Source organism: Ictidomys tridecemlineatus, chromosome 9, assembly GCF_052094955.1.
Source record: "Ictidomys tridecemlineatus isolate mIctTri1 chromosome 9, mIctTri1.hap1, whole genome shotgun sequence".
NCBI classification, from domain to species: Eukaryota; Metazoa; Chordata; class Mammalia; order Rodentia; family Sciuridae; genus Ictidomys; species Ictidomys tridecemlineatus.
The window spans coordinates 129,242,958-129,269,455 of NC_135485.1; the positions used below are offsets into that span (position 1 = coordinate 129,242,958).

The window sequence follows — 26,498 nt, forward strand, 5'->3', positions numbered from 1 at the left end:
TCTCATCAGAGTATTAGATCATTCTTGACGTAGGTGATTGTTTGCTAATGTGAATTCTTCCTTTGATTTTGTACTGTGTTCTTGAAATGTTTTATGCTATGGGATTTATTTTGATTAGATTTATTTAAAGAAACAAAGCTGGCTTAATAATATGGATGACTTTGGGTTTTACTTCTGAACCATTATACTTTACCTGAAAGGTATATTCTTTTAAAGTAATTCAATATTTACAGTAAAAAATTTTTAAATGATTTATATTCATCTTAACTGCCATGACTTTTAGCCAACCCAGTAGTTTCAAGAAAACTCTAAGTTGCACAAATATTTTCCCAAACTTTTGCACTAAGCAGTGAATGGAACCTTGAGAGTCTCCCTACCCAATTTGAAGGAAAGGAAATTGGAGGTCATAATTGATTTTCAAGAAATACTCAGGGCATGCTCCTGTAACAAGTATTTGCTTTTAGGGTAGTTTGATGTCAACAATTGAACAAACTGTGTGTTTGAAAATATATAAAACAAAAACAGAAGTAATTATCATGTACTTTTTTGCTAGAATGTGTGTTAAGTTGGCTCACTACGTTAGTTAAAAAATTATGACATGAAAAGTCATTCTTTGCCAAGAAATTGTCACCTTGACACCTTGTGGCATTAAGGCAGCTTTTCATTTCTGTGTGGTCTGGCATATTAGCCAATACTTTGCTTTAGAAACTGGGAATACTGGCATGTGGCAGTTCAGATGAGTATGTTTGTAAAATGTGAGCATGTATGTAGAAGATCCCTTGTACATTCACAGACATAGGAGTAATTTATATTGGTGGTAATATGAAAAGTAACTGGAGTTTTTGCCATTAATAAAGCTTTGATTTTGATGTAATTATATAGCTATCAAAATGTCCTTACTTATTAATCTCCTTCAAGTTGTTCCTCATTAATAATTGGCTATCATTCTTTCATAGAGGGCTTCGGAGCTTGGCAATATTCTCTGATCTACTTATTACAAAATGACACTGGGAGATGACCAAGGAATTATCTCATAACTTTTAGGTTATGAAAGACCACATTTTGGTGAACTAGACACATCTGATTTCAAATCTTAATTTTGCCACTTAGTAGCTGTATGAAACTTGGAGTCACAGTTGATTTCTTTGGAACTTTGGTTTCCTCAAATAATAGGATATCATTGGATTCCTGGGATAATTAAGTTAAATTGTGAAGTACTTATTTGTATCACCTGTCACAAAGTAAATAGTTAACGCAGATTCTCTCATGTGTTTTTTAAAAAGCCAGTTGTATTTGACAACTTAAAGGTGTTTTTTTGAATATTTGAAGTAAAGTACAGATTTGTTTTCATATTAATTTCTGGGAAACTAGTGATGTTTTCTGCATCTTGGGGAAAAATCTTATTAGATACTGCATAATATGTGGTTCTCATATGTTTTATTTAATTGTATAAACATGTAGGAACATGTAGGCATAATGCCTGATTTTTAATTTTAAGAAGCTTCAAAATATGAACTTATAAAATAAAAAATGTGATTTGTATATTATTATTTACATATCAGTTCAGTTTGGGGGAAATGTAGAGCTTCTGTCAAATAATAAACCACCTATTTGGAGGAAAGTATATAACTGTAATATGTTATTAAGATAAATTTAAAATCCCATTAGATGATCAGTATTGTCTTGTTTCTGAGGTTAATTGGCTGCATTCAGTTATAGGTTATGAACGGTCCCACTTGAATAATCCACCAAGCTATCAAGCAGAAAGACCAATAGTTCAGAGGACTAATTGACCTTGTCAGTATAATAGAAACACTTACAAATAAAATTCTCTTTGCCAACAACATTGCAAATGAAAACCCCAGAAGAAACTGTTATGTCCTGTAGCTGTTCTGGAATGCTATGATTCAGTTAGCATACTATGGGTGGGGTGGGTCATGGTGGGAGTTGGGGGGACAAGGAAATGTAAAGGATAGTAGGAAGATTTCGGAGGGAAAATAATCAGGCAAAACATTACAGAGAAAGTTTTTGAAATGACTTTAACCATTGTGAATGTCCAAAAGGTACTATCATTGCATCTCTGAAAAAATAGTGTCTTTGGGCTTTTTTTCACCCTTCTTCTAAATCTCAGAGCCTTTAGTATTTGGTAGTCATTGTTGCACTGAGCTCATTTTTGAAAGGTAAGAAAGGAAAAGGAATTTAATCTTGAAACTCATTTTAGATAATATGGAGTCCAAAATTATTTATGAGAAGTTGTGCCACAATTTGTAATACTGTAGGATAGTGATAACTTTCCTGTTGCATTTTCTTTTTTAAAAAGTCATCTTTTACATTGTCAGAAAAATCACAAATTGTAAATGAGCTTCAAAAATACTAATAAAAAAAGATTTATAATGGAAAGAATTGATGGTATATTTCACCTAGAGTAAGAAAGACAATGTGTAATAAGGGATTTTGTGGTTTTACAGCTCAGTGCATGTGTTTGAAAGCTGTTCTCTCAGCAACGTGGGTGGCAGGTTATGCTACCATATAATGTATTGTAGTTGGCTCTCCACACTTGTCAGGGTTAGTGTTCAACCATTCGGAAAATTTTCCCATTGTTCTATCATGTGAACCAAGACTAGTGTTGAATTCCCAATAACTTACAAGAAAAAAGGTTTAATTAGAAAGTTTGAGATTTGATTACTTTTATTGTTTCAATACAGTACTATATAATTTAGTATTTTATCTATTAAAATTACTTTTTAGTGAAAAAGATATATCAAAATCAAAACAATATCTTATTTTTAAACAGATTTTACAGAAATTTGTACACTGAATCCTGCTTTTTTTTTTTTTTTTTTTTGTAACACTCTATTTCCATCTTTCTTTAGATGGACCATAGCTCTTGGCAGCTAGTGCATTTTTAGGAAATAATACTGTTTCTAGTAAGAGTTTCAGAGAGAGAGAGAGAAAAAAAAAAACTTTGTGTGAGGTCCTTGTAAACTGAACCTTTGGAACATTACTTTATTTCTTTTCTCCCCCTTTTGTGCGTCTTCTCTATTTGTGTAATGGTTATAAATTATATCGTTTGAAAAGAAGAATTAAAAACATTTTATTTTGTTATGTTTGTACTTAATTATTTTCTTTACCTGTTATTTTAAAGATATACAGAGAAATAAGCAATTATGGTATTGAAATTCCATTGTGCCAGCACCTCCAGAGCATGATCCAAAAAAAACAGAAAACCGCCTGCTGGGTTGTCTGCAGTGTGCTTGTGTGAACATCAGTGTCTGCTGTTCACACATCATTTTTTTACTAAAAGTTCCTCTTGGAATAAAGACTCTGTGTTTTCTGAGTGTAGTGAAACATTTGCTGGTCCTTATATTTTCAGTTTGCAGGGGTTTCTGTTTGTAGTCTTAAGTTGTCATGGATGTATGCTACATTATTGTCATTGGCACATCAAAAAGTAGAAAAATGGACTTTCTGTTTATGTACTATAAAATAATGAAAAATTTAAAATAAAATTTGAAGTATTGAAGGTGAGAAATAATGATCTTTTGTTAAATATCTGTGAAGAAGGGTTGATTTCATTATTAATTCTTACTCCTTAAAATCTATTTTATTTATAAAGTAAAGTATATCTTGGCTAGATACACATAAAAATATAAATGTCCTTATTTTACTTGAATTCAGGTTTTTTACATATGTTGCCTTCTTGGCAATATTGTTTTTTGAGTTAGTCAGATTTTTCAACTGACCCTACATAATTACTCCCCAATATGTTAGGTAGTGTATTTATGGACCCTCAGAATGATTTTTCATTTCTGATTTTTACTTTTGTTGTGCTTCTGAGTGTCATGTTAGATACAAGCAGGAAATTGCAAAAATATTGTACAGTACGTTGACAGTCTTAATCATCATTTGATTCATAAAACAGCCAAAAGAGAAATTATTTACCAGATCATGAAGACTTCAGGCTTAAATTTGATAAAATGGAAGTTGTAGCCTCTAGTCTCCTATAAGGTTTATTAGAATTATTCAATATCCTTTTTTTTTCTTAGAAACTTTCCTTCTAGAAGTTAATAAAAGAGTAATTGTGTAACTCTTTGTTGAAACTGGGTTTTGACCATCTTAACTGAGATAATTTTAGTGTTGTTTTTTTTTTGCATTTGAGTTTCTTGATTAATTAAAATGCACTTTCACATTTCACAATAGTTGTATGACTCTTTTAATTATTGTTTCTTCTGATTATTAGAATGAGACTCCTGTATATTGGGGACCAGTTTCTAAATTTTAGTCAATTCGTCTGGTAGATAATGATGTTTGTTAATCCCTCACACATGTTCTTCTTGATTTACTTCTTACTAAGTAGTTGTCTTAGCCTTTCTTTTTTTTTTCTTTCTTTCTTTTCTTTTTTTTTTTTTTTCCAGACCAGAAGATGGAAAAGATTGCCATCTAAACAAAATATATCTTACATATGGCTTTTGGAAGGGGAAATAAAAGCACCAAGTCCTTAATGTGTTAGTTTTCTAAGGGCCTAGGGCCCTGAGTTTCCTGATTGCCAGGAAGCCTAATTGCTCACAGGGCAACCTGGCGTGCTGCCATTTCCCCACTGGGCTGTTTGTTGGTGCTTGTGAATAGAACAAAAATGTCTCTGCCTTTTCTCCTTAGTTGTTGCTGGTTGCATTTTAAGAAACAAGTTAATATTTTCTCAAAATGATGGTTAATTTACATAAAGCTGAAGTCAAACTTCATGATAACTGAGCCATAAGTAGTAGGGTTAGTTCAGTGCTTTCGAAATTCATGTAAAATATAGTTTGTTGCATCTCAGTCCAAAATATTCATTTTGTATAATATCACTTTATTATTAGACATTCTAAACTTGGCTCATTACTTTGAAATCAATCATAAGGTCGATTTTTTTTGACATTTGTACTTTAATAGGTAAACAGAATCTGTCATATATGAAATATGCAATCAGTAGAAATCAGAGATCTTATAAACAAAGTGTGTGAGGGACAGGGGAGCTGATATTTCCGTTGTTTTAAAAACCTGTTGTTGAGAATACTTAAAGATAGTTGCATTTAAATTTTTTAAACTGGAAATGTATATTGGACATTCTCTTCTGCGTAAATCTGTAACAGAATTTCATTTGTTCTCATTGTCATGCTTAATTTTTTGCATAGTGACTAATATAAAACCATAACTATTGAGATTTTCACACAGTTGAATTTTCCTTTTCTTCCAATCCCCTTTAAAGTTCCATCTTTCTTTAAAGCATATATAAGATTATAGCATTTTGAGTTGTTAATATATATTCGCCTGTACTCATCTCATCTTACATTATGTTGTTCTCTTATTCTTAATTTCAGACAGACATACTTTAAGACTATTTTATTACTTCCTGCAATGTTCAGGGGTTTGACACAGAAATTACTTTGAAATACTGGCTTCTGTCCTCCAGCTTGGTCACCAAACCTAAGGCTATATTATATAAGCTCTGTGAACTTCAGGGAACCTAGTCATAAATTAGAGATGCGATGTTAGGATGATAAAAACAAATATATATCAGTGCTTGGCACATAGTATCAGCTCAGTGAATGGCAGTTGAAAGGAAGAAAAACCTTGAAACTGCTAATGTTTTTATAGGGTTCAAAATCACAGTAGGATGCTTTTCCATATAATCTCATGAAATTGAGGGTTTTGGCTACATCTAGCTGTTGGATACACATGTATTTCTTTGGGCTGATGAGGATTCAAGAGCACAAACTTTGGAGTCATCTTCTGGAGTTTGAATGCCTGCTGTGCCACTTAACCCCCAACAGTAGAAAGTTATACTTTCTGTGCTTTTAATTTCTTGCATATGAAATGAAGATTAAAATGATGTAACTCATAGGGCTGTTGAAATTAATCAACACATGTAAAATTCTTGAAATAATGCCTGACAAAGTGCTCCAGAAACACTAGTCACTGTATTATTATTATCTCATAGAAAAGGAAAAACCAAAAAGTGAGAGAACTTTTTAATGGAGGTAACTTTTATTAATGTATGTATCTTATTCATTCACTAACTTTGATTGGTTTTTTCCCCCTACTACTGGGAATTGAACCCAGAGATGCTCTACCACTGAGCTACATCCCCAGCCCTTTTATTTCTCACTAAGCTACCCAGGCTGGCTTTCAATTTGAGATCCTCCTGCCTCAGCCTCCTGAGTCACTGGGATTATAGGTGTGCACCTCTGCACCTGGCCCAACTTTGAATTCTTAAAATTTAATTTTTCTTTTTGCTATCATAAAACATTTACATATGTTAAAAGCATGAAAAAACTACAATAACATTTATGATGATAGCATTTCTCTCCTTGTCTCACACTTACTTCCTACTCCTTCAGAGCAGTGATTTTAGCCAATTTGGTGAGGAGGTGTTTACTTTCGACATCTAATAGATATCTGTCATAGGTGTGTACATTTCTAAATAATGTGGGGTCTCTGTCTGTATTTAAAGACACGATGCAATGATGCCTTATTACAAAAGAGTAGGATTTAATTTTACAATGACATTTCTTCTCTAATATACAACTTTCTTTACTTAATTTTTCCTAGCGTAGATTTGGTGGGTATTGGCTGAAATCATTATGCACATTTTCCTTATTATGACCACATACATTTTGTTCATTCCTTAGTCATATCATGTCCTATGCTTAAATTTCCTTTTCTAAGACATAACATTTTCCCAGAATTAATAGTTGCCTCCCTTTTCTTCTTAATTTAAAAAATGTTAGTTATTAATATATTTCTAAATTCACTGACAGATCTGTAAAATACCTCTTGAAACAGCCACATTCTCTCTCATTCCATGTGTTTTTCCTGGAAACATATTTCCTGGCCCTCCAGCGCAGCCTCTGTGTCAGGCCTGAGTTCCATCAGTGAAGTGGAGCTGTGGGTGTGGAGGGCAGGAGGATGTATTATAATAAGGGGGTTGCTATAGGGGTTTTACCTCAGGTAGGAGTTGGTTAAATAAATTATGAAGCCTTTTTCTCATGTGATGAAGGGAGATGTGCTCAAAATTCACAAGGCAGGAAGTTAAAGAGTGAAGATTGATGTGAAGTGGAATGCAGAGACATCTGGAACCTATGAGCATGAGCTAAAACCTGTGAATACAAGCTGGAAACTGTGTCAGTTCTCACTGTCTCCGGCCAGGTGATGTGAATGTCCTGCAGGACAGCAGATGCTCTTCATCCAGACCTGAACCACATATCTGGCCTAGGAGTTAGAGTCTGCTGGTCTAGCAACTCCTCCACGACAGTGAGGTGAACCAGGAGATAGTGGCAGCATGAGTGATCTACCAAAACACCTATTCAGCTTAAGTGTAAAAAACAAAATAGCTATTGCTTCACTTTTGCTCTCTATTTTCTTCCATGAAAATAACTCTTGTGTCTCAACTAGCCAAAAAAGTTTAGGGAAGGGAATCCTGGGAAATGTACTTTAGATTAGCCATACTACCACAGCTACCACAGGTGGCCATGAGAATATTTCTCCCAGATCTCTGACCACAAGTAGTAACTGAATGATGTCCTCAGCTGCTGACTGAACATGACAGGGACACTCAAGAAGGTTTAGTCCCAGGAGATGCTGAGCCCTCTGACAAGCAGCCTTACCCAACTTTGCCTAGAACTGCACTGCAGCCTAACGCACATCTGCCCAGCCTCCCTTCCTTTCCTGAGTCTTTCCTCTGGGGTCAGATCTGCATTGTTATCTTGCAGCCCTATTAAACTCTCTGGCTCCCTCCCCATTTTCTCTCACAGACATTTCCCCTAATACATTTCTAGTGTTTCTAATCTTGTCTTTGTGTCTGCTTCTCAGAGTAGCACAACTATCTTCTTAAGCCCGCTTCCCTTCAACAGCATCCTGGGAATTTCCCTCACCTTTTCCTTTTGTGTGTGTGTTTTTTTTTTTTTTTAGAGTGAGAGAGAGAGGGGGACAGAGAGAGAGAGAATTTTAACATTTATTTATTTTTTCTTAGTTCTCGGCGGACACAACATCTTTGTTGGTATGTGGTGCTGCTGAGGATCGAACCCGGGCCGCACGCATGCTAGGCGAGCGCGCTACCGCTTGAGCCACATCCCCAGCCCTCACCTTTTCCTTTTGATAAATCCCTTGTTTCTGGATCGCAGGTCCTCATCTTTCTTGTTTTACTTCCCTTTTGGTGGAATGCATCCTCCACATGGGAGGTAAATTGTTGAAACCTTGCATGACCAAAAGCTTTATTTTAATCTCACCCTGGAGGGATGATTTGGCTGGGTATGGAATTCTAGTTTGGAAATAATTTTCTCTCAGAATTTTAAACACATTCTCCATTGCCTCATAGTTTTCAGTATTAATGTTGGGAAATACAATGCCACTTTGGATTTCTGATGCTTTGCATGTGACCTGTTTTTCTCTCTAGAAGCTTTTTATTCTCTTACTACTAGATACTGTGAAATTTTACAATGCTGTACCTTATTATGTGTGTTCTTTTCATTATCTTGTGTGTTCATTGGTTCTCATCAGTTTGGGGATATCTCTCCTTCAGTTCCTCTCTGTTCCTCTATTCTTTGTCAATTCACATTTGTTAGCCATGATATTTCCTACATTGAACTGCTATTTTTCTCATTTCCTCTCTCTTTTGTTTTCTTGTTTTCTGAGAAATTCATTTACTTTCCATTACAAATTTTTGCTCTCATGTATATTTTAAATTTCTAAGACATCTTTTTGTTCCTTGGCCTTTTAAAAAACTAACATTCTGTTCTTGTTTCATGGATACAATATGTTGTGTTACTGATGCTTCACTTTGGTTTTTAAATTTTTGTATTCCCTTCACTGTTTTTCATTAGAGTTCCTTTTTTGTTTTTATCTGAATGTGTTTTCCAATTTCTGTTTTGTTTTATTTCTGGCATGCCTGGAGATCCTTGGTTATTTTTTAATATTTAAAAATGAGATACAGATAAGCAGTTTGGAACAGTTTTTGCTCATGATAGAGTTTGTGGCATAATGGATTTTACTATAGTGTGGTTAGACAAGAGCCTGCAGCTCCTTCAGCTCTTGTACATGTCACCTCTGTGAGGCCTGGTTTAACTCTCTTTAGTCAGAACTGCATATACCCACCCCTAGGAACTTCTTCTAATTCTTTCTTATTCTGTTTTTTCTCCCACAGCACTTGTTACCTGATGTTTTATTACCTGATCACTTGTTATATTTGTTTATTTTTGGTCTTCTCCCACAAGAAAATGGCACCTCCATGAGAGCTGAGATTTTGTTGTTTTTAATTTTACTGATATTCTCCAAACAACTAGATTAGTGCCCAGGACAAAATGGACATTCAGTCAGTCAACAAAAGTTCGTTAAATTGGAGGCATTCATGCATCATTATTGGTAGATTTTTTTCTTATGGACTTCTCATTTTGCCCAGAAAATACTAATTCATCCTCCTGCTTGGAGCCACCTGGCAGTGATGGGCAGTAGAATGTGTCTGGAGCTGCAGGATGATCTGTCTAGGAGTCAGTGTTCTTGTAGCTAATCAAGATGAAGGGATCTGAGGTTTTACTGTTAAAATGCAGACGTTCATTTATTCCCCCTATTTTAAATAAGTTGCTGTCCATTGCTCTTGTTTTAACCTTAATCTAGAAACCCTACCCACCCTTATTCACCCTGTGTAGATAGTAGTAAACCCTTACTTTTCAGTAAGAGTGAGAAAGGAAATGTCATCTGCCTGCTCATTAGGGGTCAGGTGAGAATCTGGGGCTCTTTGTCCTTATACAGACTTTCCACCAAATTTATTCTTTGCTTATTGGTTTATCTTTAGCCCAACTTGCCTACCTGTTCCTTCAGGACTTTGATACTTACAATTTCAGAAATACTGGGGTACACTGCCCTTGCCTCTTTTCTCTTTAACAGTTCTGAGGTGGAACCCAGGGCCTCACTTGCTAGGCAAGCGCTCAATTACTGAGCTACCCCAGCCCTTCCCTTGCTTCTAGTTGACCTTTTGTCCTCTACCCTTTCCCCTCATCTTCCCTGTTTCTCCACATGTCAGGCCCTAAGAGTGAAGGGAGCTGGAATGCAAGTTAATTACTATTATCTTTCAGTTTACCACCTCTTATCAGTTTTCATTTTTCCAATCCTTTTTTTTTTTTTTTTTTTTTTTGTGTGTGTGTGTGTGTGTGTATACATTTTTCAAATCCCTCAGCTGTCATTTTGTGGAATTTGAAAGCAAGAAGAAAAAGATATTTATTGTCTACTACTTTCCCAAAGCACATGTAAAGTATGTTAATAAAGGATATCTGCATAAACATTAGGGATTAGATATATTTACTGAATATAAAGTACATTAATTTCAAGTAATGTGATGATTATTTTCTTCTACTCCATCTATTACAGTTTCCTGTTCCTGGTGCAAAGTAGGTATACAATTTTTTGACTGAATGAACAGTTTTTATTCCTGGACTGGAGCTATTATGACATTTTAATAGATTGTTTGGAAAGTTTGAGGGCAGAGCACTTTGTATTGGTTTCATGCTTATGTGTTGAGATAAGAGATTTGCAGAAATCTCTTTAGTGACGAGAGATTTACAGAAAGGCCTAGACCTAATTGAAATGTGAGGTTTAGCATTTAGGGGATAGAAAGTGGGGACTGGAAAGTGAAGGCAAAGGAGTTGAGTATAGTTGTTCACTTTAACTGTGAGTACTAGATTCTGAAAACAAAATTCTGTAGTTACTGAACTTGACATTTTTTTAATTGATTTTTTAAAAAAATAAAACAGCAGAATGAATTACAATTTATATTACATATATAGAGCACAATTTTTTCATATCTCTGGTTGTATATAAAGTATGTTCACACCAATTCTGTCTTCCTACATGTACTTTGGATAATGATGTCCATCACATTCCACCATCATTGCTAACCCCTTACCTGCTCCCTTCCCCTCAAGGACCTGAACAGACACTTCTCAGAAGATGATATACAAGCAATCAACAAATACATGAAAAAAATGTTCAACATCTCTAGCAATTAGAGAAATGCAAATCAAAACTACTCTAAGATTTCATCTCACTCTAGTCAGAATAGCAGCTATTAAGAATACAAACAACAAAAAGTGTTGGTGAGGATGAAGGGAAAAAGGCACACTCATACATTGCTGGTGGGACTGCAAATTGGTGCAGCCAATATGGAAAGCAGTATGAAGATTCCTTGGAAAACTGGGAATGGAACCACCATTTGACCCAGCTATCCTTGTCCTCGGTCTATGTGCAAAGGACTTAAAAACAGCATACTACAGGGACACAGCCACATCAATGTATATCGTAGCACAATTCACAATAGCTAAACTGTGGAACTAACCTAGATGCCCTTCAGTAGATGAATGGATTAAAAAAATGTGACATATATACAGAATGGAATATTACTCAGCAATAAAAGAATAAAATCATGGCATTTGCAGGTAAATAGATGGAGCTGGAGAAGATAATGCTAAGTGAAGTTAGCCAATCCCCCCCAAAACAAATGCCATTTTCTCTGATAAAAGGTGACTGACTAATAGATGAACTCTAGAGGAACTTGACATTTTAAAGGGAAATTACAGGTAGGGGGACCAAGGTCTCCTGACAGATCAAAAGTCCCTATAATTATTCTTATATTTATGAATATAAAAATAATTCAGTAAATAGAGTACTTGGCCCATTTAAAATGATGTGCAATTAATAGCGCTTTGTCAGTTTTTCATCTTTGGAATTCTTTCAGAATCTGCTTCCTGCATGCTATATATTTATTTTTGCATTTTTGCAGATTATATGATTAAAATATTAGTGGGGCAGAAGATTGTCAAGATAAAGCAGAAGAGTTTGAGACCAAGTTATGCAGGTTTGTAGAGTTTTTCTTACTGTAGTGAGAAGTTTATGGAAGATTTTTCAAATTTATATTTTTACCAAATTACTTAACTGCTAAGCAGAGCTTACATGGGAGTAAGACAAAAATGGCTGTGGCAAGACTAGTTAAGAGTCCATTAGTAATAATCTGAGGAAGCAGACATTGTTGGTTACCAATGCAACATTCCTTTCTCCATCTTTACTTCTGGCCAACAAGACTACTTTCCAGTATAAAAACAATATGTCAGATACTCTGTTTTCAACTTTCCTTTCAGCTACTGCAAAGGCATGTGATCCAGATGTGGCCAATGAGAAATCTGATAGCTTCTGGAAAATATTTTCCTTTGAAATTAAAAGAGAGGAATGCCTTTTTGGACCTTGTAGTGTGAGAACATGCTTGTGGCTGCTGTGGGCATCATAGAGCATGTCAGGGCAGAAAAGTCTGGATCTTTTTTAAAAATAAACTTCTTATTTTTGTATTCATACAGAAAAGTACACATATCATGAGAGAATAGCTTACTAAATTTTTAACAAATCAACACAGTCTTGTATCCAGCAACCAAATAAAAATCCCAAAACCCTCAGCATGCTTCCTGATCCTTCTTGAAAGTTAGACATTGTTCACCTTATAGTATAGATTACTTTTACTTGTTGTGTGTGTATGTGTGGGTGTATTGTTTTGTTCCCCTTTACTTTATAGAGATGGAATCATATGTTGCATACTCTTTTTTTGTGTGCTTTTTAAAATTCAACATTATGTTTGTGACTATCATCAGTATAGTTGGGTAGTTATAGATCTTTCATCCTTAATGCTCTATATAGTATTCCATATTGTGAGTTTATGCTATTTACCCATTGACCATAGATGAATATTTGGATAGTTTGGCTCTTATTGATAGTGCCCCTATGACTATTTTTGTCCACATTGTATAGTGTTTAATAAACATATATTTGCATTTATGTTGGAGATATATACCTTTTATGAATTGTAGTAGCTCTTTATATATTCAAAATAGATGACTGGGCACAGTGTAGTAACAGCAACTCAGAAGGCTAAGGCAGGAGAATGGCATGAAGCCATCTCAGCAATTTTATGAGACCCTGTCTTAAAATAAAAAATAAAAAGGGCTAAGGATGTAGCTCAGTGATAGAGTACCCCTGGATGAACCCCCACCATCCCCCTCCCCCCCCCAATCAAAATAGGTGTGGTTGTATGTATGCTATATCATACAAGTCTGAGACTTACTCTTTCAATTTTTAAAATTTATTTTTAAACTGATTAGAAACATAAGTAGTGTGCATATTAATTGGGTATCATGTAATAATTTAATACATGTATACATTGCATAGTTTTAAAGTTAGGATAAACATATCTATCTCCTCAAACATTTGTCATTTCTTTATGGGATTTTTAAAGTATTTTTTTACCAAATGGTGCCTTTGATAAGCAAAAATCTTTAGCTTTAAGATAGTTGATGTTAGTTGATTTTGTTTTTCATCTATCATAAGAGAGTGTTAATCAACTCCAAGGTCACAAAGATATTTTCTTTTCTTTTAGAAGCTTTATTATTTTAGCTTTGACATTTAAGTCTAAATGCACCTAGAGATGATTTTTTCTTTTGGGAAGAAGGGTAAGGGTCAAGAAAAACCCCCCTCCCTAAATGAAATCCACATCATCCAACATCATTACTTGAAGACACTTTTCTTTCCTTATTAACCTGAGGTAGCACCTTGGACAAAAAAACATATAATTGTAAATGTGTGGGTCTGTTCCTAATCTCTAATCTGTTTTATTGCTGTTACTCTATTTTTTGCATGAATTTTTGCATTGTTTTAGTTATAACTTTATATTACTTTAATATCCATTTACCTTGTAAAATTAATTCTTTTATTAAGGCTCATAGTTTGTAGATTCTTTTGGATTTTCTAGATATGCAATCATATAATTTGCAAGTTATATTATTTTTTTAATTCCTTGTAATTCTTAATGATCCCCTTACCTCCTGGTCGGTTTGTTCTTCTCCACCCCTTTCCCTTGCCGTGTTGCAGTGCGTGTGACCTCCATTCCGTGTTGAATAGAAGTGGTACTAATGGACAGTCTTGTTCTCACTGGGAAAGTTTTTAAGATCTTACTGTATCATGTGTGCTGTAGGTTGTTTATTTGAAAGATGCTGTTTTTTATATTAAGGAAATTGCATTATGTTCCTAATTTGCTAAGAGTTTTAAAATCATTAATGAGTACTGAATTTTGTCAAATTTTTCTCAATCTGATATGATGGTCATATGAATTTTCTTCTTTTTACTATTCACAGTTAGTTACATTGATTAATTTTCAATTGATAATCCAACATAGCATTCTTAGAGTGATATATATATATTTGTTTCTGTTCTTTTCTTTTTATGGGAAAGGTTAGTCTAATTTTTTTCTCATAATATTCTTATCCAGTTTTGGAACCAATGGGATGCAGGTGACATAAAAAAAATAGTTTAAAAGTGTTTCTTTCTTCTTTTTTGTTTGTAAGTCTTTGTGCAGAATTGATGTCCCTTCTTTAAATAGTGCAATTTGATGGTAAAGCCATCTGAGCATAGAATTTTGTGATAGTTTTTGAATTAGGAAGCATCTTTGTGTCCCTTATTTCTTAATGTTAGTACTTTTTTGTTGATTGTCAGATAGTGGAAAAATATTTTACAAATTAAAACATCTTATTAATAACCATTTATTGATTAAATATTGAAGTGATAATATTTTAGATATGTTAAATATAAGCTTAATTTCACCCATTTTAAAAAATATTTAATGTGGCTATGAGAAAATTTAAAATTATGCATATAATATAAATTTTATTTTTTTTACCTTAAGACAGGTATTTATCAGTATTCATTACTCATTTGTTGTCCTTGTGTGTTTGTTTTCTATCGCTGTGTAATGAATTACAACAAATATAGTAGATTAAAACAATATATATTTATTATCTCACAGTTTTCTGAGAATCAGGAGTCTGGGCTTGGTTTAGCTGAGTGCTCTGCTCTGGATCTCACCAGATTGCAACCAGACTAAGTTGTTCAGGCTGTCCTTGAACTTGTGATCCTCCTGCCTCAGCCTCCTGCTCTGCTGGGATTATAGGCATGTACCATTGTACTGACTAATGCTATCATTTCTTGATTATTCATTACATATTATAAGACTTTCAGTATTTTATAATACAAATAAAATATAACATTTGTTTTATTTGCAATTTTGTGACTTTAAAAAATTATAAATTGTTATTTATTTACTATGTATATGACTTTAATTATTATTAAATTACCTGATTTACCTAGAAATCAGTTTTTTCATTTGTTTTGTTTTTGTTGGCTCAAAGGTTTTCTATAATTTCTTCTAAAGTTTATGTACCTTCTTAGGATTTTTTTTTTTTTTTAGTTGTAGATGGACAACTACTATAGATTTATTTATTTATTTTTATGTGGTGCTGAGGATTGAACCCAGTGCTTCACATGTGCTAGGCAGACACTCTACCACTGAGCCACAACCCCAGCCCCCTTCTTAGGTTTTTGATGAAATTATTCTTTTTAATTAATGCTGACTTCAAATTTATTCAGGTTGTTTATATAGATTAGATGGAGCACTCTATTTACATCTTCTTTTTGTTAGATCTCTAAAAAAAAAAAAAAACAGCTATATATATATAATCTTAACTTCTGGAGAAGAGGTTCGTATGGAAACTTTTTGACTTGCTAGTCCAAACGAGTATTTTGATCATTTGTAGCAGGGTGATTGAGTTTGATGTTCAAAGTTGACTTAGGCAGTCACCTTCTTCATTAGGGCAAAATATTGAGTCCTTTGAGTCGACCTCTGTCATTCTCATTCAGCTACTTTTTTGTTATCCTTACTTTTAACATATTTGGAATTTCTGAAGTTTCTTTTGAATCATTTTACATTTTTCTCTCCAGAACTATACATCATTGTTGCTGCTAACTGGTTACATTCCTAATGAAAAGATAGTTATACTTCTGGAAACTGCTGTTTTGTGTGTTGATAATTCTCACACTGTCTTTTATACCAGCACCACAGTATTTTTTATTACAATAGTTTTATGGTAAGTTTGGAAATCAGAAAGTGTGAGACCTCCAACTTTGTTGCTCTTTTTGAAGATTATTTTAGCTATTTGAATCATTTAAGATTATGTCTTCAGTAAATCATGTTTATGTTTTGTGTACAAATTATATATTCGTGTATAAATTATGTAACTTAAAATATTTATGTAAAGCTTTAAAAGCCTTAAAATTTTAAATATAAGTAGGTCTTATTCAAGCACATCATTAGATAAAATCCAGAATACAATACCGTCCTTAATTATATCAAATGGTTTTTAGAATTAATTTGACAGGATAAGTGGGGTAATCACTGGTTTTGACAAGAGAAGTTTCAGTGGTAGAGACCAGAATCACATTGGAATGGGGTAAAGATAGGACAGCAGGTCAAAAAGGGAGATACTGACTACAGCTTTTCAAAGAGTTTTGCCATAGGGAAACAGAATGGGAGTTTATGAGGAGGACATATTATTGAGAGTTTTATTTTTAATTTATTTTTAATCTTTAAAATGACAAATATGATAGCATGTTTGTGTGCTGAAGAAAATGACACATTGGAGAAGAAAAATTATTTAGGGAAAGAATGTTCTTTCCGAAAGCAGAGTCTTTAGTGGAAAGGATGGGATAGAATCTATTGAGCCAAGTGGAAGACTGGTTTCTAGAAGGTGGAGAGGCAGCTTAAATACTGTGTAACAGCTGATAAGGATATGATAGTTTTCTGATTGCTCCTGTTTTCTTAATGAAATAAAATATCATAATTTTAGAGATCAGAGTAAGCATTAAGATTTGAGGAGAGGCTATCCCAGAGACAGTGAAAGTAAAAATTTTTTAAAGGAAAGAAATTTACTAGGAATTTTGCATGTTGCTAAATTTAAATTTGTCATCTTGAATTTAAAGTGAGGCCAGTCAGTATAGCTGATTGTTTTTCTCCAGTAGCATAGAATTTAAGTGTGTAAAGGGATTATTATGATGTACTCTGGTATACCGTCAAAGTAAAGAGGAAATTGAAGATGTTGAATCAGCTAATGAATAATTTAAAAAGTAGATGGAATCAGTTTAACAGTTTTGATGAGGTTGATACAGGTGCAATGGAGTCACTAGAGAAATCTGATGAGTTAAAGGGTTGTAAGATGGGGATTCGTAAAGTCAAGATAATAGCTGTTGATTGTGATCAGATGTGACTATGGGAAAGATAACTGACCTGGAGTGGAGATAGAAATTGTTGGAAGTAAGGAAGTTTAGGAAAGGTGAATCTAGATTATTAAAAGGATTGTCTCTGTGTTGAAATTGCCAACAAGTTAGTGATGGAAAGGAACAAGATTTTAAACCAGGAACTAAAACTGTCTAGAGACTGCCTTTTTTGAGTCCCTCTTTAACAACTACAGAACTAAAAACATTTTTTTCAAGATTTTAAAGTAAAGTATGGTTATTGAGAAAAACAGATAAAGTTAGAATAAAATGAAAAGTATTTATGTTCTCACCCTTACAGATATTTCCTATTTGTTTTTGATGAATGTCCTTTCAAACTTTTTTCTATTTATCCACAATGAATTTTTTAAAAATATATAAGATCATGCAACTTGTTATTTAGTTGTTTGCCTTTTAAAGTTAACCAGAGAAAGCTGCAAATAACTGAAAATAAATATAGAGATGATAATCATTGACCACATAATATTCTGATAAATGACTAACTCCATATGCAATGATGGCTAATGACAGATTCATTTTGTATTTATCATTTGATTATGGAATTTTCTCTTGCACTTGATTTAATATTGAGTTTCATTTATCATGGCTTCTAAGAAATTTACTGCTAATGTGCCCATAAAGGGCCACATTAAATGATTGATGTGATAACAAAGTTAAAAGTGACTCAGGACAATGAAGGTGGAAAATCATTGATGATTATTGCTCGTCAGTCAAGTACATCCCATTCCACTGTAGCAACCAGCTTGAAGGACAAGGACAAAATGATGGAAGCTGTTAAAGGATCTGTTTCAGTGAAAGCAATGAAACTAACAAAAATTTCAAGAAGAGAATGTCAAGAAACTTCTAGGGACCTAGTCTGAAGACGTGGCATAGAAGCATGTCTCATTGTATGACTATCATGGCTGAAGCACAAAGTTTGTTTTTTGATGCTAATATAAAATAATAATTATGATTTCACAGAATAAGAAAATATTCTGAGTCAAGTAAGAGTGACCATGGCCTGGGAACATGTATTCAGGTTACCTGGAACAACATGGTAGAAGAAAGAGCTTTCTTAGTCACAAAATAAAGTAGATGGGGTCAACAGGTAGGCAAACCAGAAGGAGGCAGAGAAATCTCTTCTATAGGATTCAGATATTTAATGAGGAGAAGAAATCTTTTATGGGATTCTGATGTTGTCACATTTTTGGATATAGGGTAGGTAGAAGCCAGAGGTCTACCAAGCTTTGTATGTATTTCAAGAGTTTCACTTGTAGTCACAAGAATGCTAGGACAAATACAGAGGTTGATAGTAAATGGCTACTAAAAGTGACTAAAGGTAGCCTAAAATTACTTTGGCTCTTGATCTGTAGCATCCCCTCCTCCATGTAATCACAGTATTCTAGATGGCCAAGATTAAGCAGTTTATAGGCTTTTGAATACGAATATAGTTTCTTGAAACTTCAGTTCATAATAGCATTGAAAGAGAAGCCTGAACCCTACTATGAAATTGAATTTAATGCTTGCTCTGGATAATTTAAAGTGAGTAGTGAGTGTGTGCTGATGTAAGGCAGCTGGAGAATTTTTATAAATTAGATAAGCTGATTTTTGAAAAAAAAATTGCCAGGCAGAGTCTTCAATATGGATGAAAATTCTCTGTTGTGGAAACGGATGCCTGAAAGAACTGTCATCCACAAAGAGGCCAAATCAACAGAGTTTCAGGACTTCCAAGGACAGGGTAACAGTCTTGCTTGGGGGCAGTGGGGAAGGCTACAAATTGAAACCTTTTCTATCTGGCACAGTGAGAATCCCAGCACATTCCAGCCTACCAGTAAGCACACACTGCCTGTGTCCCAGAGCAGCAATAAGAACTGCTCCTCTTCCAAGGTACTCTCCTGAACTGCTGTGCCAGGGAAATGGAAAAGTACCGTTTAGAGAACAACACACCTTCCAAGATTTTTTGATGTTCAAGTAGTCAGATCTGTTGTTTTTTTTTTTCTTTTACCGTACTACTTAGGTTTTTAAATTATTTTGGAAGGTGAACCCTACTATAAAATGATGAGCTTGTATTTTCTCCTAATATTCTTCTAATAGTTGTGATTGTTTACTTGTATCGACATTTAATTCTTGAGGAATTTACTTTTGTGCTAATTTTGTTAAAAAATACCCTCAAAGCAGCCATGTGCTGTCTTCGTCCCTAACTCCAGGGAATGAGTCCTGATTGAGACCAGCCAATTGTCTGGTCCTGCTCTCCTACTGATGATTCACTCGGGGATGGATATTTACTGAGAAGTGGTCCTTCTTCTTAAAAAGTGTTTAAAGCAGGGAACCCTTGGTTTTTGCCTCTAGAAGAATGTTCTAACCATCCTAGCAAAAGGCAAGCTAGCCTAGCGTAATGCTAACTTACCCATGTTGGAAGAATAGAAAGATAAAAAAACTTGGGGGTCCTTGATAGCATCCTTGAGCTTCTGAATTAACCTATCCTGTGACCATTAACTCAGGCATTTCTGTTATGTAAAGTAAAAATGTCCTCATCACATAAGTCTCATTGAGTTAAATTTTATGTAACTAAATTCATCCTTACTCACACACCTATTGCCATGAAATGCATGTTTTATATGCCTGGTTAGCTATACCATCTAGAATTATAAGCCCCATTTCTTAATCCTATTTTTTTTTCAGATTTTAACTCTTTCTATCCCTCTTCTAGGAAAACAATCTAATTAATGTTTCAGTGTCTGCTTTCTTTTTGTTTCCATCTGTTAAATATATTTTTGCCATTAGCTTTTATTTAGAATGCCTCAGTCACTGTGCAAAGTTGCCCTTTTAAAATAAGAGTTACATTTTGTTTTTTAAAATGACAGCTTCATTAAGATATAATTCTTCTACCATACAGTTCACCAAAAGTGTGAGTAGTTTTTAGCATATTTACAGACTTGTGCAGCCATCACCATGTCAATTTCCAAACACCCGAAGAATAGTAGTCATTATCCAAAGCCCTACTTAGACCTGAGCTCCTGCCAGTCTATTTTCCATCTCCATGGATTTATCTGTTTTGAACATTTTATATAAATGGAGTCACAAAATGTGGTTCTTTGTGCCTGACTTATTGGAATTGCTGGGTTACAAGCTCACTCTTTGTTTAATCACTCCAAGGACTGCAGGATGGTTTTCCAAAGCCAGCACACCATTTTATATTCCCACCAGGATAGTGTTTTGAGGCTTTCGAATTCTCCAGAATGATTTGGATATTTTTTTGGACCCAGACAGGAGAAGCTGAAGGGTTTGTGAGGGTATGTGTGCATGGCAGCAGCAGGGCAGGTAAAATATATATATAATATAACACATACTATTTTAATCATTTTTAAGTGTGCAGTTCTGTGGCATTAAGTACATTCACATTGTTGTGCAACTGTAACCATCATCCACCTGTGGAACTTTTCTTATCTTCTGGAATGGAGTAGCTGTTCCCTTTAAATAGTAACTCTTCATCCTCCTACCACTGGCCTCTGGCATCTGGCATTCTACTCGTCTATAATTTGTCTGTTCTAGATACTGCATATAAGTAGAATCATACAGCACTATCTTTTTGTGACCTGTTTACTTCACTTAGCATATTGTCTTCCAGAAAACCTGAGTTTTTTAGAGGAAGTGTTTGATGCATGTAAATGTATTATCTTTGATATTCTGTTCTTTTATTTTATGCTTTCCATATATCATCTGCAAATCATGTGGAGAAATTAGAACCTTCAAACACTACTCTGATAGAATATAAAATGGTGCAGCCACTTTGGAAAATTTGCAGGCCTTCATATGATTTAACAAAGATTTACCTGTGACATATCATTCCGCACTCAGGTTTATACACAAGAGAAAAGGGTAATGAATGTACACATATGCTTTAAAAGCTTATTTAATATGTGGACTATTATTTATCTTTTTTTCTCTCTAGAGATTTTTAAATCAGTGTCCTGCTTTTAATTCATTATTATTTCCTTTTGTAATTCCCTTTATGCTAGGCTTGTAAATTATATATGTCATAAAAAGAACTGCATTGAGATTAGCAGACAATTTTGTCTTGCCCAAATTTGTTTACTTCATTGTATAGTATTGCTATAATACTTAAATGCTTTTAAGAATAATTATTATCTAATTCTTATTGTTCTGTGATATATATACTATGTTTAAGAACATAGACTCTGGAATCAGACCACCAGTTTAAATCACAGTTCTGCTACTTACCAGCTGTTTGATCTCAGCAAAACTACTTAATCTTTCTGGCCCTCTGTTGTCTCATTTGTGACAGCAGGCTATTATCTGCCTTATTGCTAGGATTTTAAGCATATTGGTATGCTTACTAAGAACAATACCTGGCACATAATATCTGCTAGAGAAGAGTTTGTTGTTGTTATTATTACCATTATCACTGACATTTTTGCATTATTTTATAGATATATAATTTTGGGTGTTCAACTCTGGATTGCTGCTAGTATTTTTATGACAATCTTGACTTTCCTGAAGTCTCAATATGGTGCCCAAATTATTTCTCTTGTACCTCTTTAATTTTTTCAAGTATGAACTTCCATTCACTGTATTTTTAGCACCTAAGGTATTATTTGACACACAGTAATTGCTCAATAAAAATCTAATGAATGAATGTATGCCTGGAGGTCAGAAGTCCAAAATAATATTAGGGATTTAAGCTACATTCTTTCTAGAGGCTCAAGGGGAACATTGCTTTTTCAAGCTTGAAGAGGCTGCTCATATTCCTTGGCTTATGGATGCGTCACTCCAACCTTTGTTTCTACTGTTATCTCTTCCTCTGTGTCTCCTGCTTCCCTCTTATAATGACTCTTGCAGTTACATTGGGTCCACCCAGATAATCCTGTCATCTTCCCAACTATAGATCTTTAACTTAAATCAAATGTGGAAAGTCTCTTGCCATGTAAATTAACTTATTCAAGTTTGAGGGAAGGACATGTTGTCTTTGGTGGCCTATTATTTTGCCTACCTGATCTTCTTTTATTTAAACTCATTCAGTGGAGGTCACATCGGATAATATCTTATCCAGTATCTTTATTTTAAATATGAAAAAACTGAATGAGGCCACAGAGTTTTGTTTTGTTTTTTTTTTTTACCTCTACACTTATTTTTTTTTTTTAAGTTAGGAACAGACTTTGCTCACTTTTGTATGCTTAACTATACTTAAGAACAATATCTTGAACATTTTATGCGCTCAGTAACTATTTATTTCCTGGTTAGTGATAGAAACCAGATACATTTGTCCTCTGATCTGGTCTTTGTAAATTAGTGTTAATGAAAGTCTTATAAGAAGTCACAGACAGAAAATACCATGAAACATAGTGATCTGTTTTTCTTTTGTAATTAAAAGGATTAAGTATTCAATACTAAAAATACTACCTTTTAAAAGATGTTGGTTTCCTCTCTCTGGAAGGGCAGGCAAGGGAAGGAATAGAGGAGAGGGGAATGGGGATAAAAGAACGAAAAGCAGGAAAAGAAGGAGAGGGGAAGGGAAGAAAAGATAGTACAATGGTATTTCTTTATTGGTAAAAGTCATTATTTCATTTTTTATGGCTGAGTAAAAACTCCATTTATACCACATTTTCTTAATTCATTTATCTATTGCCAAGCATCTTGGTTGATTCCATAATTTGGCTATTGTGAATAAACATTGTAATGGCTATATCACTATATATACTATTTTAGATATTTTGGATAAACACGAAGGAGTGGGATAGCAGGGTCCTACGGTGGTTCCATTCCTAGTTTTTTGAGGAATCTCCACACTGCTTTTCAGAATGGTTGTACTAGTTTATAGTCCTACTAACAATGTAAAAATGTGCCTTTTTTCCCACATCCTCACCAGCATTTATTTTCATTCACATTCTTTTTTTTTTTTTTAAAGAGAGAGAGAATTTTTTAATATTTATTTTTTAGTTTTCTTTTTCGGTGGACACAACATCTTTATTTTATTTTTATGTGGTGCTGAGGATTGAACCCAGCGCCCCGTGCATGCCAGGTGAGCGCGATACCGCTTGAGCAACATCCCAGCCCCTCACATTCTTGATAATTGCCATTCTGACTGGAGTGAGATGAAATCTTAGTGTAGTTCCTAATTGCTAGAGATACTGAACAGTTTTTCATATTTCTTAGCCATATATGTTTCTTCTTTTGAGAAGTTTGTATTTAATTCTTTGCCCATTTATTGATTGGGCTATTTGTTTTTTTGGCATTGAGTTTTTTGAGTTCTTTATATATTCTGGATATTAATCCCCCTGTCAGAGGAGTAGCTGGCAAGATTTTCTCCCATTCTGTAGGCTCTCTCTTCACTCTTAATCTTTACCTTTGCAGTGCAGAAGGTTTTTAATTTGACAGCATCACACTTACTGATTTTTATTTTTATTTCTTGAGCTTTAGTGTGACACTTTAGTAGATTCACTTTTTAAAAGTGTCTATGGCAATATTCCCTTTTTCATCTCTAATCTTGTTAATTTGGTTCTCTCTCTTTTTGTTAATTTGACTAAAGTTTTATTAATGTTATTTATCTTTTCAAAGAACCAACTTTTGTTGCATTGATCCTGTGTAATTTTTTAGTCTCAATTTCATTAATTTCGGCTCTGATTCTTTTTATTTTTTGTCTTACATTGACTTTAGAGGTTTTTTTGGTTTTTTTTTTTTTTTCTTTTTCTAAGGTTTAAGGTAGAGCTTATTTATTTGTGGTCTCTCTGTATTTTTAATGTAGATACTCAGAGCAGTGAATTTTCCTTTTGTTACTGTTTTCATACTGTACCAAAGATTTTAATATATTGTATTGTTGTTTTCATTTGTTTTTAAGAATTTCTTCTCTCATTTCTTCTTTGATCCATTCCTCATTTAAAAGAGTATTGCTTAATTGTTTTTCTTGCTGTTGGTTTCTAGTTTCATTCCATTAGGGTACAGTAGAATGCATGGAATTTTATTGATCTTTTTATGTTTATATTGTGATCAGAAGCTGCCAAAAGAAGGTGAATTTACCAGTTTTGGTGTGAAATATTCTGTTAATGTCTATTAGGTCCATTTGATTTATAGTATTAGTTAGGTTGGAAATATCTTTATTGATTATGTACTTTGATGAGCAGTCTATTGGTGACAAGGGTGTATTGAAATCATCCAATATTATTGTATTGAGATCTATCTGGGATTTAATGTCAAAGAGTATTTTTTAAATGTTACTAGGTGCATTGACATTTGGGACACATATAGTTACTATTGTTATATCTTCATGGTGGATCATTTCCTTTACCAGGATGTAATGGCCTTCTCTATTGTTTTTGATTTATTTTTGCTTGAAATCAACTTTGTCAGATATCAGGATAGCTATTCTAGCTCGTTTTCAAACTCCATGGAATACTTTTTTCCCATCCTTTTACCTTCAGCCTGTGAGCATCTTTGCCTATGAGATGAGTCTCTTGCAAATAGCATATATTTGGATCTTGTTTTTTGATCCTTTCTGCTAGTCTATGTCTTTTAATTGGAGAATTGAGACCACTTACATTCAATGTTATTATGGATATGTTTCTGGTTTGCTGACTTTTTTGGGTGATATTTAATTCTGTCTTGATTCTCATTTAATGATTAGTTGCAGAAAATTTTCCCTAATTGATCTTCACTTATTTGAGAGTTTTGGATTTTGTTTTTGAATTCCTCTGCACGGTATTTATCTTTGAGGATTATTTGTAGTGCTGGCTTAATTGCCATTTATTTATTTATTTATTTATTTACTTTATCTTTGTTCTAGAAAGTTTTTATCTTCCCATTAAATATGAAAGATAGTTTTGCTGAGTATATCAATCTTGGCTGACAGTTGTTTTCTTCTAGAGCTTGGAATATCTTATTCCAGACCCTCCTTGATTTTAGTGTCTGTAAAGAAGTCAGAAGTGAGTCTTATTGGATTTCCTCTAAATGTGACCTGATGTTTCTCTCTTGCAGTTTTTAATATTCTTTCCTTATTTTTTATGTTAGGCGTTTTGATTACGATGTGTCTTGGAGAACTTCTGTTTTGGTCAGGTCTCTTTGGGGTCCTATATACCTCTTGTATGTGTGTCTATCTCATTTCTGAGGGGGGCGGGCGGGATTTTCTGCAACAGTCTCATTGAAAATCTTCTTAATTCCTTTAGCTTGTTATCTCCACATTCTCTTCTCCCAGTGAGTCTCAGGTTTGGTCTCTTGATGTCCAAAATTTCCTATATACTCTGATCATGTTCTGTATTTTTTTTTCCTTTTATTGTATTCCATATACTTAAATTCGTGTATTCCCTTTCAAGGCCTGATGTTCTGTATTTGAGAGCTGAAGTTCTATTTTCTACACAGTCTAATCTATTGGTGATCTTTCAAGTGAATTTTTAATTTGATTCGTTGTATTTTTTATTTTTAAGAGTTCTGATTTATTTCTATCTCTTTAATGAATGGTCTCATCTCCTGCATCTACTCTCTTAGCTCATTCCTTAGATCTTTTTTTAGTTCATGGAATATTTTAATTCATTTTTATCATTTTTCTCATCCACTTCTGTATCTGTGGGATCCTTTCTTAGAAGATTCTGAGTCTTGTGGGGAGATGTTTGCCTGGTTCCTAATTTTTTTCAGAGGTCCTGGACTTGTGCAACAATTGAAATGGATTCCCCTTCCTCTTTTAATGCATAGTCTTTATGCATGTATTTTTTTTTCATTTGTATTTATTAGACACAGTCTTTAAAATGAAATATACCATAAATCTAATGTTATATTTTTTTCATAACGTAGTAGTGGCATGTTTTTTGTTGTTGTTTTTGTTGTTTTGCTTATGTCTGATTCTTTCTTAGAGAAGTAATTTTCTGTGAATATATCATTTTTTACAGATGGGAGCAGATATATATATCTATGTTATAAAGGCATAGAATTACATCAAGGGACTGTGTTCTGAAATGAAAATTATCTAGTGCATTTTTAAAGTTGAGAATTTTTGTTTGTTTGATGTGGAATTTTGCTTACTTATTATTGAATGTCAGTAAACATTATTCTTAGAACCTCTGTATTTATAGTTGCTATCTAGTTATGTTTGATACTTTGACAGCAGTACAGCATTTTTAGGTACTATGTCATATACTTCATCATACTTTATCTTAATGCTCTGAAAGGTTAGTGCTTCCTCCAAGGTTTTGATTTGTTTAGTTTTGCAGTGCTAACAATCAAACCCAGGCCTTGCACATGCTAGGTTTGCATTCTATCATTGACTTATATATGTAGCCCCAGTAAGTGATCTGATTTATTTCCAGACATTAATTACAGTCTGGAGAAAG

At 33.8% G+C, this 26,498-nt stretch overlaps 1 protein-coding gene across 3 annotated transcripts in view; it reads left to right on the forward strand.

Annotated features, from left to right (window-relative positions):
- Anapc10 (anaphase promoting complex subunit 10) overlaps positions 1 to 26,498 on the forward strand; it is a 76,444-nt gene that overhangs the window by 48,014 nt on the left and 1,932 nt on the right. The window contains exon 5 of one of the 3 annotated variants that reach the window (XR_013426143.1): positions 11,804 to 11,878. The exons of the other annotated variants lie outside the window; for them this stretch is intronic. The gene's annotated coding sequence lies outside the window, so the exon portion shown is untranslated. The remainder of the gene's footprint in view (positions 1 to 11,803; positions 11,879 to 26,498) is intronic. 3 annotated transcript variants of the gene reach the window in all.